Consider the following 12479-nt stretch of genomic DNA (forward strand, 5'->3'; position numbering starts at 1 on the left):
TGTTAGGCCATCATCTACACGGCATAGCCCTGAATTTTCCAATGCGCAGCTCTTTGCAAAAGAGAGATATTGGCAAGGAAAAGCTGTCTTGTACCTTTGCATTTTTCTCCCAAACGAAGGACACTAGAAAGAAAATTTTAAAGCCTCCTGTTAGGCCATCATCTACACGGCATAGCCCTGAATTTTCCAATGCGCAGCTCTTTGCAAAAGAGAGATATTGGCAAGGAAAAGCTGTCTTGTACCTTTGCATTTTTCTCCCAAACGAAGGACACTAGAAAGAAAATTTTAAAGCCTCCTGTTAGGCCATCATCTACACGGCATAGCCCTGAATTTTCCAATGCGCAGCTCTTTGCAAAAGAGAGATATTGGCAAGGAAAAGCTGTCTTGTACCTTTGCATTTTTCTCCCAAACGAAGGACACTAGAATGAAAATTTTAAAGCCTCCTGTTAGGCCATCATCTACACGGCATAGTCCTGAATTTTCCAATGTGCAGCTCTTTGCAAAAGAGAGATATTGGCAAGGAAAAGCTGTCTTGTACCTTTGCATTTTTCTCCCAAACGAAGGACACTAGAAAGAAAATTTTAAAGCCTCCTGTTAGGCCATCATCTACACGGCATAGCCCTGAATTTTCCAATGCGCAGCTCTTTGCAAAAGAGAGATATTGGCAAGGAAAAGCTGTCTTGTACCTTTGCATTTTTCTCCCAAACGAAGGACACTAGAAAGAAAATTTTAAAGCCTCCTGTTAGGCCATCATCTACACGGCATAGCCCTGAATTTTCCAATGCGCAGCTCTTTGCAAAAGAGAGATATTGGCAAGGAAAAGCTGTCTTGTACCTTTGCATTTTTCTCCCAAACGAAGGACACTAGAAAGAAAATTTTAAAGCCTCCTGTTAGGCCATCACCTACACGGCATACCCCTGAATTTTCCAATGCGCAGCTCTTTGCAAAAGAGAGATATTGGCAAGGAAAAGCTGTCTTGTACCTTTGCATTTTTCTCCCAAACGAAGGACACTAGAAAGAAAATTTTAAAGCCTCCTGTTAGGCCATCATCTACACGGCATAGCCCTGAATTTTCCAATGCGCAGCTTTGTGCAAAAGAGAGATATTGGCAAGGAAAAGCTGTCTTGTACCATTGGATTTTTCTCCCAAACGAAGGAAACTACAATGAAAATTTTAAAGCCTCCTGTTAGTGCTTCATCTACACGGTATAGCCCTGAATTTTCCAATGCGTAGCTCTTTGCAAAAGAGAGATATTGGCAAGGAAAAGCTGTCTTGTACCTTTGCATTTTTCTCCCAAACGAAGGACACTAGAAAGAAAATTTTAAAGCCTCCTGTTAGGCCATCATCTACACGGCATAGCCCTGAATTTTCCAATGCGCAGCTCTTTGCAAAAGAGAGATATTGGCAAGGAAAAGCTGTCTTGTACCTTTGCATTTTTCTCCCAAACGAAGGACACTAGAAAGAAAATTTTAAAGCCTCCTGTTAGGCCATCATCTACACGGCATAGCCCTGAATTTTCCAATGCGCAGCTCTTTGCAAAAGAGAGATATTGGCAAGGAAAAGCTGTCTTGTACCTTTGCATTTTTCTCCCAAACGAAGGACACTAGAAAGAAAATTTTAAAGCCTCCTGTTAGGCCATCATCTACACGGCATAGCCCTGAATTTTCCAATGCGCAGCTCTTTGCAAAAGAGAGATATTGGCAAGGAAAAGCTGTCTTGTACCTTTGCATTTTTGACCCAAACGAAGGACACTAGAAAGAAAATTTTAAAGCCTCCTATTAGGCCATCATCTACACGGCATAGCCCTGAATTTTCCAATGCGCAGCTCTTTGCAAAAGAGATATATTGGCAAGGAAAAGCTGTCTTGTACCTTTGCATTTTTCTCCCAAACGAAGGACACTAGAAAGAATATTTTAAAGCCTCCTGTTAGGCCATCATCTACACGGCATAGCCCTGAATTTTCCAAGGCGCAGCTTTGTGCAAAAGAGAGATATTGGCAAGGAAAAGCTGTCTTGTACCATTGGATTTTTCTCCCAAACGAAGGACACTAGAATGAAAATTTTAAAGCCTCCTGTTAGTGCTTCATCTACACGGTATAGCCCAGAATTTTCCAATGCGTAGCTCTTTGCAAAAGAGAGATATTGGCAAGGAAAATCTGTCATGTACCTTTGCATTTTTCTCCCAAACGAAGGACACTAGAAAGAATATTTTAAAGCCTCCTGTTAGGCCATCATCTACACGGCATAGCCCTGAATTTTCCAATGCGCAGCTTTGTGCAAAAGAGAGATATTGGCAAGGAAAAGCTGTCTTGTACCATTGGATTTTTCTCCCAAACGAAGGACACTAGAATGAAAATTTTAAAGCCTCCTGTTAGTGCTTCATCTACACGGTATAGCCCAGAATTTTCCAATGCGTAGCTCTTTGCAAAAGAGAGATATTGGCAAGGAAAATCTGTCATGTACCTTTGCATTTTTCTCCCAAACGAAGGACACTAGAAAGAAAATTTTAAAGCCTCCTGTTAGGCCATCATCTACACGGCATAGCCCTGAATTTTCCAATGCGCAGCTCTTTGCAAAAGAGAGATATTGGCAAGGAAAAGCTGTCTTGTACCTTTGCATTTTTCTCCCAAACGAAGGACACTAGAATGAAAATATTAAAGCCTCCTGTTAGGCCATCATCTACACGGCATAGTCCTGAATTTTCCAATGCGCAGCTCTTTGCAAAAGAGAGATATTGGCAAGGAAAAGCTGTCTTGTACCTTTGCATTTTTCTCCCAAACGAAGGACACTAGAAAGAAAATTTTAAAGCCTCCTGTTAGGCCATCATCTACACGGCATAGCCCTGAATTTTCCAATGCGCAGCTCTTTGCAAAAGAGAGATATTGGCAAGGAAAAGCTGTCTTGTACCTTTGCATTTTTCTCCCAAACGAAGGACACTAGAAAGAAAATTTTAAAGCCTCCTGTTAGGCCATCATCTACACGGCATAGCCCTGAATTTTCCAATGCGCAGCTCTTTGCAAAAGAGAGATATTGGCAAGGAAAAGCTGTCTTGTACCTTTGCATTTTTCTCCCAAACGAAGGACACTAGAAAGAAAATTTTAAAGCTTCCTGTTAGGCCATCATCTACACGGCATAGCCCTGAATTTTCCAATGCGCAGCTCTTTGCAAAAGAGAGATATTGGCAAGGAAAAGCTGTCTTGTACCTTAGCATTTTTCTCCCAAACGAAGGAAAATAGAAAGAAAATTTTAAAGCCTCCTGTTAGGCCATCATCTACACGGCATAGCCCTGAATTTTCCAATGCGCAGCTTTTTGCAAAAGAGAGATATTGGCAAGGAAAAGCTGTCTTGTACCTTTGCATTTTTCTCCCAAACGAAGGACACTAGAAAGAAAATTTTAAAGCCTCCTGTTAGGCCATCATCTACACGGCATAGCCCTGAATTTTCCAATGCGCAGCTCTTTGCAAAAGAGAGATATTGGCAAGGAAAAGCTGTCTTGTACCTTTGCATTTTTCTCCCAAACGAAGGACACTAGAATGAAAATTTTAAAGCCTCCTGTTAGGCCATCATCTACACGGCATAGCCCTGAATTTTCCAATGCGCAGCTCTTTGCAAAAGAGAGATATTGGCAAGGAAAAGCTGTCTTGTACCTTTGCATTTTTCTCCCAAACGAAGGACACTAGAAATAAAATTTTAAAGCCTCCTGTTAGGCCATCATCTACACGGCAGAGCCCTGAAATTTCCAATGCGCAGCTCTTTGCAAAAGAGAGATATTGGCAAGGAAAAGCTGTCTTGTACCTTTGCATTTTTCTCCCAAACGAAGGACACTAGAAAGAAAATTTTAAAGCCTCCTGTTAGGCCATCATCTACACGGCATAGCCCTGAATTTTCCAATGCGCAGCTCTTTGCAAAAGAGAGATATTGGCAAGGAAAAGCTGTCTTGTACCTTTGCATTTTTCTCCCAAACGAAGGACACTAGAAAGAAAATTTTAAAGCCTCCTGTTAGGCCATCATCTACACGGCATAGCCCTGAATTTTCCAATGCGCAGCTCTTTGCAAAAGAGAGATATTGGCAAGGAAAAGCTGTCTTGTACCTTTGCATTTTTCTCCAAAACGAAGGACACTAGAAAGAAAATTTTAAAGCCTCCTGTTAGGCCATCATCTACACGGCATAGCCCTGAATTTTCCAATGCGCAGCTTTGTGCAAAAGAGAGATATTGGCAAGGAAAAGCTGTCTTGTACCATTGGATTTTTCTCCCAAACGAAGGACACTACAATGAAAATTTTAAAGCCTCCTGTTAGGCCATCATCTACACGGCATAGCCCTGAATTTTCCAATGCGCAGCTTTGTGCAAAAGAGAGATATTGGCAAGGAAAAGCTGTCTTGTACCATTGGATTTTTCTCCCAAACGAAGGACACTAGAATGAAAATTTTAAAGCCTCCTGTTAGTGCTTCATCTACACGGTATAGCCCAGAATTTTCCAATGCGTAGCTCTTTGCAAAAGAGAGATATTGGCAAGGAAAAGCTGTCTTGTACCTCTGCATTTTTCTCCCAAACGAAGGACACTAGAAAGAAAATTTTAAAGCCTCCTGTTAGGCCATCATCTACACGGCATTGCCCTGAATTTTCCAATGCGCAGCTCTTTGCAAAAGAGAGATATTGGCAAGGAAAAGCTGTCTTGTACCTTTGCATTTTTCTCCCAAACGAAGGACACTAGAAAGAAAATTTTAAAGCCTCCTGTTAGGCCATCATCTACACGGCATAGCCCTGAATTTTCCAATGCGCAGCTTTGTGCAAAAGAGAGATATTGGCAAGGAAAAGCTGTCTTGTACCATTGGATTTTTCTCCCAAACGAAGGACACTACAATGAAAATTTTAAAGCCTCCTGTTAGTGCTTCATCTACACGGCATAGCCCTGAATTTTCCAATGCGCAGCTCTTTGCAAAAGAGAGATATTGGCAAGGAAAAGCTGTCTTGTACCTTTGCATTTTTCTCCCAAACGAAGGACACTAGAAAGAAAATTTTAAAGCCTCCTGTTAGGCCATCATCTACACGGCATAGCCCTGAATTTTCCAATGCGCAGCTTTGTGCAAAAGAGAGATATTGGTAAGGAAAAGCTGTCTTGTACCATTGGATTTTTCTCCCAAACGAAGGACACTAGAAAGAAAATTTTAAAGCCTCCTGTTAAGCCATCATCTACACGGCATAGCCCTGAATTTTCCAATGCGCAGCTCTTTGCAAAAGAGAGATATTGGCAAGGAAAAGCTGTCTTGTACCTTTGCATTTTTCTCCCAAAGGAAGGACACTAGAAAGAAAATTTTAAAGCCTCCTGTTAGGCCATCATCTACACGGCATAGCCCTGAATTTTCCAATGCGCAGCTCTTTGCAAAAGAGAGATATTGGCAAGGAAAAGCTGTCTTGTACCTTTGCATTTTACTCCCAAACGAAGGACACTAGAAAGAAAATTTTAAAGCCTCCTGTTAGGCCATCATCTACACGGCATAGCCCTGAATTTTCCAATGCGCAGCTTTGTGCAAAAGAGAGATATTGGCAAGAAAAGCTGTCTTGTACCATTGGATTTTTCTCCCAAACGAAGGACACTAGAATGAAAATTTTAAAGCCTCCTGTTAGTGCTTCATCTACACGGTATAGCCCTGAATTTTCCAATGCGTAGCTCTTTGCAAAAGAGAGATATTGGCAAGGAAAAGCTGTCTTGTACCTTTGCATTTTTCTCCCAAACGAAGGACACTAGAAATAAAATTTTAAAGCCTCCTGTTAGGCCATCATCTACACGGCAGAGCCCTGAATTTTCCAATGCGCAGCTCTTTGCAAAAGAGAGATATTGGCAAGGAAAAGCTGTCTTGTACCTTTGCATTTTTCTCCCAAACGAAGGACACTAGAAAGAAAATTTTAAAGCCTCCTGTTAGGCCATCATCTACACGGCATAGCCCTGAATTTTCCAATGCGCAGCTCTTTGCAAAAGAGAGATATTGGCAAGGAAAAGCTGTCTTGTACCTTTGCATTTTTCTCCCAAACGAAGGACACTAGAAAGAAAATTTTAAAGCCTCCTGTTAGGCCATCATCTACACGGCATAGCCCTGAATTTTCCAATGCGCAGCTCTTTGCAAAAGAGAGATATTGGCAAGGAAAAGCTGTCTTGTACCTTTGCATTTTTCTCCCAAACGAAGGACACTAGAAAGAAAATTTTAAAGCCTCCTGTTAGGCCATCATCTACACGGCATAGCCCTGAATTTTCCAATGCGCAGCTCTTTGCAAAAGAGAGATATTGGCAAGGAAAAGCTGTCTTGTACCTTTGCATTTTTCTCCCAAACGAAGGACACTAGAAAGAATATTTTAAAGCCTCCTGTTAGGCCATCATCTACACGGCATAGCCCTGAATTTTCCAAGGCGCAGCTTTGTGCAAAAGAGAGATATTGGCAAGGAAAAGCTGTCTTGTACCATTGGATTTTTCTCCCAAACGAAGGACACTAGAATGAAAATTTTAAAGCCTCCTGTTAGTGCTTCATCTACACGGTATAGCCCAGAATTTTCCAATGCGTAGCTCTTTGCAAAAGAGAGATATTGGCAAGGAAAATCTGTCTTGTACCTTTGCATTTTTCTCCCAAACGAAGGACACTAGAAAGAAAATTTTAAAGCCTCCTGTTAGGCCATCATCTACACGGCATAGCCCTGAATTTTCCAATGCGCAGCTCTTTGCAAAAGAGAGATATTGGCAAGGAAAAGCTGTCTTGTACCTTTGCATTTTTCTCCCAAACGAAGGACACTAGAAAGAACATTTTAAAGCCTCCTGTTAGGCCATCATCTACACGGCATAGCCCTGAATTTTCCAATGCGCAGCTCTTTGCAAAAGAGAGATATTGGCAAGGAAAAGCTGTCTTGTACCTTTGCATTTTTGTCCCAAACGAAGGACACTAGAAAGAAAATTTTAAAGCCTCCTGTTAGGCCATCATCTACACGGCATATCCCTGAATTTTCCAATGCGCAGCTCTTTGCAAAAGAGAGATATTGGCAAGATAAAGCTGTCTTGTACCTTTGCATTTTTCTCCCAAACGAAGGACACTAGAAAGAAAATTTTAAAGCCTCCTGTTAGGCCATCATCTACACGGCATGGCCCTGAATTTTCCAATGCGCAGCTCTTTGCAAAAGAGAGATATTGGCAAGGAAAAGCTGTCTTGTACCTTTGCATTTTTCTCCCAAACGAAGGGCACTAGAAAGAAAATTTTAAAGCCTCCTGTTAGGCCATCATCTACACGGCATAGCCCTGAATTTTCCAATGCGCAGCTCTTTGCAAAAGAGAGATATTGGCAAGGAAAAGCTGTCTTGTACCTTTGCATTTTTCTCCCAAACGAAGGACACTAGAAAGAAAATTTTAAAGCCTCCTGTTAGGCCATCATCTACACGGCATAGCCCTGAATTTTCCAATGCGCAGCTCTTTGCAAAAGAGAGATATTGGAAAGGAAAAGCTGTCTTGTGCCTTTGCATTTTTCTCCCAAACGAAGGACACTAGAAAGAAAATTTTAAAGCCTCCTGTTAGGCCATCATCTACACGGCATAGCCCTGAATTTTCCAATGCGCAGCTCTTTGCAAAAGAGAGATATTGGCAAGGAAAAGCTGTCTTGTACCTTTGCATTTTTCTCCCAAACGAAGGACACTAGAAAGAAAATTTTAAAGCCTCCTGTTAGGCCATCATCTACACGGCATAGCCCTGAATTTTCCAATGCGCAGCTCTTTGCAAAAGAGAGATATTGGCAAGGAAAAGCTGTCTTGTACCTTTGCATTTTTCTCCCAAACGAAGGACACTAGAAAGAAAATTTTAAAGCCTCCTGTTAGGCCATCATCTACACGGCATAGCCCTGAATTTTCCAATGCGCAGCTCTTTGCAAAAGAGAGATATTGGCAAGGAAAATCTGTCTTGTACCTTTGCATTTTTCTCCCAAACGAAGGACACTAGAAAGAAAATTTTAAAGCCTCCTGTTAGGCCATCATCTACACGGCATAGCCCTGAATTTTCCAATGCGCAGCTTTGTGCAAAAGAGAGATATTGGCAAGGAAAAGCTGTCTTGTACCATTGGATTTTTCTCCCAAACGAAGGACACTACAATGAAAATTTTAAAGCCTCCTGTTAGGCCATCATCTACACGGCATAGCCCTGAATTTTCCAATGCGCAGCTTTGTGCAAAAGAGAGATATTGGCAAGGAAAAGCTGTCTTGTACCATTGGATTTTTCTCCCAAACGAAGGACACTAGAATGAAAATTTTAAAGCCTCCTGTTAGTGCTTCATCTACACTGTATAGCCCAGAATTTTCCAATGCGTAGCTCTTTGCAAAAGAGAGATATTGGCAAGGAAAAGCTGTCTTGTACCTCAGCATTTTTCTCCCAAACGAAGGACACTAGAAAGAAAATTTTAAAGCCTCCTGTTAGGCCATCATCTACACGGCATTGCCCTGAATTTTCCAATGCGCAGCTCTTTGCAAAAGAGAGATATTGGCAAGGAAAAGCTGTCTTGTACCTTTGCATTTTTCTCCCAAACGAAGGACACTAGAAAGAAAATTTTAAAGCCTCCTGTTAGGCCATCATCTACACGGCATAGCCCTGAATTTTCCAATGCGCAGCTTTGTGCAAAAGAGAGATATTGGCAAGGAAAAGCTGTCTTGTACCATTGGATTTTTCTCCCAAACGAAGGACACTACAATGAAAATTTTAAAGCCTCCTGTTAGGCCATCATCTACACGGCATAGCCCTGAATTTTCCAATGCGCAGCTTTGTGCAAAAGAGAGATATTGGCAAGGAAAAGCTGTCTTGTACCATTGGATTTTTCTCCCAAACGAAGGACACTAGAATGAAAATTTTAAAGCCTCCTGTTAGTGCTTCATCTACACGGTATAGCCCAGAATTTTCCAATGCGTAGCTCTTTGCAAAAGAGAGATATTGGCAAGGAAAAGCTGTCTTGTACCTCTGCATTTTTCTCCCAAACGAAGGACACTAGAAAGAAAATTTTAAAGCCTCCTGTTAGGCCATGATCTACACGGTATTGCCCTGAATTTTCCAATGCGCAGCTCTTTGCAAAAGAGAGATATTGGCAAGGAAAAGCTGTCTTGTACCTTTGCATTTTTCTCCCAAACGAAGAACACTAGAAAGAAAATTTTAAAGCCTCCTGTTAGGCCATGATCTACACGGTATTGCCCTGAATTTTCCAATGCGCAGCTCTTTGCAAAAGAGAGATATTGGCAAGGAAAAGCTGTCTTGCACCTTTGCATTTTTCTCCCAAACGAAGGACACTAGAAAGAAAATTTTAAAGCCTCCTGTTAGGCCATCATCTACACGGCATAGCCCTGAATTTTCCAATGCGTAGCTCTTTGCAAAAGAGAGATATTGGCAAGGAAAAGCTGTCTTGTACCTTTGCATTTTTCTCCCAAACGAAGAACACTAGAAAGAAAATTTTAAAGCCTCCTGTTAGGCCATCATCTACACGGCATAGCCCTGAATTTTCCAATGCGCAGCTCTTTGCAAAAGAGAGATATTGGCAAGGAAAAGCTGTCTTGTACCTTTGCATTTTTCTCCCAAACGAAGGACACTAGAAAGAAAATTTTAAAGCCTCCTGTTAGGCCATCATCTACACGGCATAGCCCTGAATTTTCCAATGCGCAGCTTTGTGCAAAAGAGAGATATTGGCAAGGAAAAGCTGTCTTGTACCATTGGATTTTTCTCCCAAACGAAGGACACTACAATGAAAATTTTAAAGCCTCCTGTTAGGCCATCATCTACACGGTATAGCCCTGAATTTTCCAATGCGTAGCTCTTTGCAAAAGAGAGATATTGGCAAGGAAAAGATGTCTTGTACCTTTGCATTTTTCTCCCAAACGAAGGACACTAGAAAGAAAATTTTAAAGCCTCCTGTTAGGCCATCATCTACACGGCATAGCCCTGAATTTTCCAATGCGCAGCTTTGTGCAAAAGAGAGATATTGGCAGGGAAAAGCTGTCTTGTACCATTGGATTTTTCTCCCAAACGAAGGATACTAGAAAGAAAATTTTAAAGCCTCCTGTTAAGCCATCATCTACACGGCATAGCCCTGAATTTTCCAATGCGCAGCTCTTTGCAAAAGAGAGATATTGGCAAGGAAAAGCTGTCTTGTACCTTTGCATTTTTCTCCCAAAGGAAGGACACTAGAAAGAAAATTTTAAAGCCTCCTGTTAGGCCATCATCTACACGGCATAGCCCTGAATTTTCCAATGCGCAGCTCTTTGCAAAAGAGAGATATTGGCAAGGAAAAGCTGTCTTGTACCTTTGCATTTTTCTCCCAAACGAAGGACACTAGAAAGAAAATTTTAAAGCTTCCTGTTAGGCCATCATCTACACGGCATAGCCCTGAATTTTCCAATGCGCAGCTCTTTGCAAAAGAGAGATTTTGGCAAGGAAAAGCTGTCTTGTACCTTAGCATTTTTCTCCCAAACGAAGGACACTAGAAAGAAAATTTTAAAGCTTCCTGTTAGGCCATCATCTACACGGCATAGCCCTGAATTTTCCAATGCGCAGCTCTTTGCAAAAGAGAGATATTGGCAAGGAAAAGCTGTCTTGTACCTTAGCATTTTTCTCCCAAACGAAGGAAAATAGAAATAAATTTTAAAGCCTCCTGTTAGGCCATCATCTACACGGCATAGCCCTGAATTTTCCAATGCGCAGCTCTTTGCAAAAGAGAGATATTGGCAAGGAAAAGCTGTCTTGTACCTTTGCATTTTTCTCCCAAACGAAGGACACTAGAAAGAAAATTTTAAAGCCTCCTGTTAGGCCATCATTTACACGGCTTAGCCCTGAATTTTCCAATGCGCAGCTCTTTGCAAAAGAGAGATATTGGCAAGGAAAAGCTGTCTTGTACCTTTGCATTTTTCTCCCAAACGAAGGACACTAGAAAGAAAATTTTAAAGCCTCCTGTTAGGCCATCATCTACACGGCATAGCCCTGAATTTTCCAATGCGCAGCTCTTTGCAAAAGAGAGATATTGGCAAGGAAAAGCTGTCTTGTACCTTTGCATTTTTCTCCCAAACGAAGGACACTAGAAAGAAAATTTTAAAGCCTCCTGTTAGGCCATCATCTACACGGCATAGCCCTGAATTTTCCAATGCGCAGCTCTTTGCAAAAGAGAGATATTGGCAAGGAAAAGCTGTCTTGTACCTTTGCATTTTTCTCCCAAACGAAGGACACTAGAAAGAAAATTTTAAAGCCTCCTGTTAGGCCATCATCTACACGGCATAGTCCTGAATTTTCCAATGCGCAGCTCTTTGCAAAAGAGAGATATTGGCAAGGAAAAGCTGTCTTGTACCTTTGCATTTTTCTCCCAAACGAAGGACACTAGAAAGAAAATTTTAAAGCCTCCTGTTAGGCCATCATCTACACGGCATAGCCCTGAATTTTCCAATGCGCAGCTTTGTGCAAAAGAGAGATATTGGCAGGGAAAAGCTGTCTTGTACCATTGGATTTTTCTCCCAAACGAAGGACACTAGAAAGAAAATTTTAAAGCCTCCTGTTAAGCCATCATCTACACGGCATAGCCCTGAATTTTCCAATGCGCAGCTCTTTGCAAAAGAGAGATATTGGCAAGGAAAAGCTGTCTTGTACCTTTGCATTTTTCTCCCAAAGGAAGGACACTAGAAAGAAAATTTTAAAGCCTCCTGTTAGGCCATCATCTACACGGCATAGCCCTGAATTTTCCAATGCGCAGCTCTTTGCAAAAGAGAGATATTGGCAAGGAAAAGCAGTCTTGTACCTTTGCATTTTTCTCCCAAACGAAGGACACTAGAAAGAAAATTTTAAAGCTTCCTGTTAGGCCATCATCTACACGGCATAGCCCTGAATTTTCCAATGCGCAGCTCTTTGCAAAAGAGAGATATTGGCAAGGAAAAGCTGTCTTGTACCTTAGCATTTTTCTCCCAAACGAAGGACACTAGAAAGAAAATTTTAAAGCTTCCTGTTAGGCCATCATCTACACGGCATAGCCCTGAATTTTCCAATGCGCAGCTCTTTGCAAAAGAGAGATATTGGCAAGGAAAAGCTGTCTTGTACCTTAGCATTTTTCTCCCAAACGAAGGAAAATAGAAATACATTTTAAAGCCTCCTGTTAGGCCATCATCTACACGGCATAGCCCTGAATTTTCCAATGCGCAGCTCTTTGCAAAAGAGAGATATTGGCAAGGAAAAGCTGTCTTGTACCTTAGCATTTTTCTCCCAAACGAAGGAAAATAGAAATACATTTTAAAGCCTCCTGTTAGGCCATCATCTACACGGCATAGCCCTGAATTTTCCAATGCGCAGCTCTTTGCAAAAGAGAGATATTGGCAAGGAAAAGCTGTCTTGTACCTTTGCATTTTTCTCCCAAACGAAGGACACTAGAAAGAAAATTTTAAAGCCTCCTGTTAGGCCATCATCTACACGGCATAGCCCTGAATTTTCCAATGCGCAGCT

The sequence above is a fragment of the Pseudophryne corroboree genome, unplaced genomic scaffold, assembly GCF_028390025.1.
Source record: "Pseudophryne corroboree isolate aPseCor3 unplaced genomic scaffold, aPseCor3.hap2 scaffold_671, whole genome shotgun sequence".
Classification (NCBI taxonomy): domain Eukaryota; kingdom Metazoa; phylum Chordata; class Amphibia; order Anura; family Myobatrachidae; genus Pseudophryne; species Pseudophryne corroboree.